The sequence below is a fragment of the Lactuca virosa genome, chromosome 8 (assembly GCF_052849685.1).
Source record: "Lactuca virosa cultivar CGN04683 chromosome 8, Lactuca_virosa_CGN04683_v6, whole genome shotgun sequence".
Taxonomy (NCBI): Eukaryota; Viridiplantae; Streptophyta; class Magnoliopsida; order Asterales; family Asteraceae; genus Lactuca; species Lactuca virosa.
Genome location: NC_136433.1, coordinates 149,251,091 through 149,254,924, shown reverse-complemented (window position 1 = coordinate 149,254,924; position 3,834 = coordinate 149,251,091). Strand labels below are relative to the sequence as shown.

Below are 3,834 nucleotides of genomic sequence, written 5' to 3'. Positions count from 1 at the left end.
CTTAAGGACGTTCCATTTTCCGGGAAAGATCATGAGGATGCTTACAAACACCTTGATGAAGTGAATGACATCACTGATTACTTCAACATCCCAAATGTTTCACGCGAGACGGTGTTATTGAGAATGCTTCCAGTCACTTTCAAGGGAGTCGCTAAAGACTGGTTAAAAGCACTTCCACCCGATGTAATTACTACATGGGCACAAATGCATGAACAATTCTTAGAGCAATTTTGCCGACCATCAAAAGTGTCCAAACTCAAAAAGGCGATAGCTAACTTTGAGCAACAACTGCGGGAGTCACTTTATGAAGGATGGGAGCGCAACAAGGGATTACTTCGAAATTTCCCCCAAAATGATCTTAATGTGCAACAAGAAGTATCAATCTTCTACGATGTGGTAAATGTAATGACAAGGCAACTCCTTGATTCTCAAGGACCTTTAACGAAGAAAAATTCCGTTGAAATTAAGGAGTTAATTGAAGAGTTTTCTAAGGATTCGCGTGAGTATCACAATCCTCGAAATGATGGAGCAAAAGGAATTGGGAGTGACACTTCAGAAGACATGGCGACTGTTTTGGCTATGTTGAATAATATCGATCGACGAATGATGAAGATGGATCAATCCATACATGTTATACGTGTGGGTTATGAAAAATAAAATGGTCTACATTTAACAAAATATTGCCATTTGGACGAGAATGGGAATAAGAAAACTCAAATATCCTACTCAAGTGGAGACCGCTATGATGAAGATTGGAGGAAGCCAAAGAAATAATGGTTGCCGTATGATGAATACAAAAAGAAAAAAGACGAGAAATTTAGGCAAGCAGTCTGAGGCTTCTACCAAAAAGAGCAACCAGAATCTGAAAAGAAAGCTGATTTTGAGTCCATACTTACTAGATTTATGGAGGCTTCGGAAAAACGTCATGATGAAACCGATGCAGCAATAAGAGACCAGCAAGCTCTAATGAGAGATCAGCAAGCTTTACTTAGAAATCATCAAGCATCAATCCAAAATATTGAAGCTCAACTTGGTCAATTAACTACATTGGTTAACGAACGATTACCTCCGCAATTTCTCGATAATAAACTAAAACCGCAAGCCATGGCCATCGACACTAACAAAGACACTATTTATGAGTTCTTAGAAGCCTTGGAAGAAGAGACAAAGCAGCTCGAACCATAGCCAAAGCGGTTGAAAGTCGAGGACAAAATTTTTGCTGGATTACCTTCTTTACGACGTGAAGATTCAATCTCCACGATGTGGCCCACGTCTGAACAGAAAAAATCTTCGTGTACTCAAGTTTTTCGTCCTCCGCTACCGTTTCCTTCTCGAGCCAAAGTTCACCCACTGGAGCAAGAACATATGAAATTTATGAAGCAAGTTAAGGGTATTCCTATTAATACTCCTTTTATTGAATCCTTGGCACAAGTGCCCGAATATGCCAAGTTTTTGCAAGACTTACTCGACACTCGCCAACAACTAAAGAAGAATTCCAAGGTTGTCCTTAGTGAGCAGAGTTCTAAGGTTATTATGGAAGGGATACGAAGGAAGATGGGAGATCCTAGACGCCTCACACTTCCTTGTGAATTTGGAAATAATATGAAGATATATGCTTTAATCGATTCTGGAGCAGGCATAAATTTGATGCCTTATTCGTTCTATCAAAAGCTCAACCTTCCGGATTTAAAGGCTACTCGAATGACAATTCATATGGAAAATCGTTCAGTGACTCATCCTAGAGGCATAGTTGAGGACATCTTGGTAAAAATTAAAAAATTTATTTTTCCAATTGACTTTGTGGTGCTCGACATGAAAGAGGATAAAAATGTCACAATTATCCTTGTATGCCCTTTGCTTAATACTGCACGAACCTTGGTGGATATTCATGAGTCTAAAGTTACATTGCAAGTAGGAGATGAAGAAATAACTTTTGGAGTGGAAGATGGATTCAAGAATAATTATGCTCAAAATGAAGTATTCAATATAGATGAAGAAAACGAGCTTGAGGAGTTGGAGAAATTAATGGAAGAAGAAATTCAAGTAATTAAACAAGTCAAGCGAACTAAGCCTAGATCATCAATTCCAATGGTTTTTGAAGTATTTGCTTATAAAACTCCAAAGTCTCTAATGAGTGAGGAAAGTGAAGACAATTTGGTGTCCAATGATGAAGAAGAAGAAGTTACGAAAGACATGGGGCAACTAACTTTGGATAAGGAGGATTTAGAAGCTAAGGAGTTACAAAGAGAAGAAAAGAAACCTGAACTTATTGTGAAAAATAAGGGGGTGAAACGAAAGCTTGAGGAAGACGATTCTAAAGGAAAAAAATGATAACTCTAAGAACGCATATCTAAGAAGAATGCAAGCATACAAGAAGAAATGGAAGGAGCAAAAGGTGCAAGTGAAGAGCCCAATCCAAACCGATTCAATATAAGGCGGCACGGAGTCCGGCTCATGTCTCCAAAAAAAGAAGCACTTCTCAGGAGGCAGCCCGAGCTTGGTTTGCGTTTTTCTTTTAGTTTTTGCATTTTTATTTAATTTTTGCATTTTTATTTGAGTTTTATGATAAATAATCATCATAGTCATCTTAATTTTTTGAAAATGGTAAGAATCAAGTGTGGGGCCCGTATCGTAACAGAAAAAAAATATTTTATGCAAAACATTTTTAGAATAAATTATAATGAATTTATAAAAGAAGTAAAAAAGACTAGTTTCAATACTATAAAACAACCCTTTAATGACACACACTTATTTACCATACACATTTTTTGTGCGTCCTAAAAAAATGTCAGTTTTCTAAAATTTGAAGGATAGACGACACACATTTTTGCGTGCCCTAAAATTAGTGTCCAACAAAAAAAACACGGATGACACCTATCATAAAAAGTGTGTCGTGTAAAGCTGTCGTTTTATATTTTTTTTAGGAAGGCGCGCATTCTCCGTTATTTTAATAGCGGGAAATGAAATCCCAAAAAATCAAACACCCCTGCCTGGTTGCGTCTCCATCTTCTCCTTCTAAAATCCTCTACCAAAGAACCCTAATAGAATTGTGAGGTTGTCAATCCTTCATCCACGATAAATAATTTCTCCCTAATTCACCTTCACCTTCTTCCTACACTTCGTCCCCCAAAAGGTCTTATTATGTCACATACATACTCTCTCTTTCCTCACTATTATAGGTCACCACTCACCAAAAGCCTCACTATTCTAAGACTTTAAATCGAATGTTCATTTGACCATAAAGTCAAAATTGAATCGAATGTTCATTCGACACAAATTCATTGATACGGCCGACGACGCCTCCGCCTCCGGTCTCTAGTTGACGACACCGACGAAGCCTCCTCCTCCGGCCGCCAGCCGCTTCTGCCGCCCCCTTCTTTCACGTTGTTAATAGGTACGACCCATAACTCTGTTAACTTCTTATTCGTAATTTCAGGTATTTGGGGATTACATGCAGAGATTAAGCCCTATCGCATCAGCCATGAGACCACAAATCAACAAGAAACGTGCACATACTTTTAGTTTGTGTTTCTGCCAGGGGATTTTTTTTACTTTATTCTTGTATAGGTATGTGGTGTTTCATCATAATCTTATATTTGTGTAGACTTATTTATAGTTCACATCCTATTGACATTTATCTACCATTCTTTCTCTTAATCTTCTTGTAAAGGACCGTGAAACGACTAGGGATACCTGATGAGAGGATCATTCTTATGTTAGCAGATGACATGGGTTCCAATTCCCGAAACAAATACCCTGCACAAGTTTTCAACAATGAAAATCATAGGCTTAACTTGTATGGAGATAATGTTGAGGTCAACTTTTGTGTCCAAT

At 37.9% G+C, this 3,834-nt stretch overlaps 1 non-coding gene across 1 annotated transcript; it reads right to left on the bottom strand.

Annotated features, from left to right (window-relative positions):
• Nucleotides 1-252: 252 nt before the first annotated feature.
• On the bottom strand, nt 253-359 carry LOC145135046 (small nucleolar RNA R71). Its single transcript, XR_013719526.1, has one exon. It is a non-coding gene; the product is annotated as a small nucleolar RNA R71 (small nucleolar RNA).
• Between the last annotated feature and the right edge of the window lie 3,475 nt (nt 360-3,834).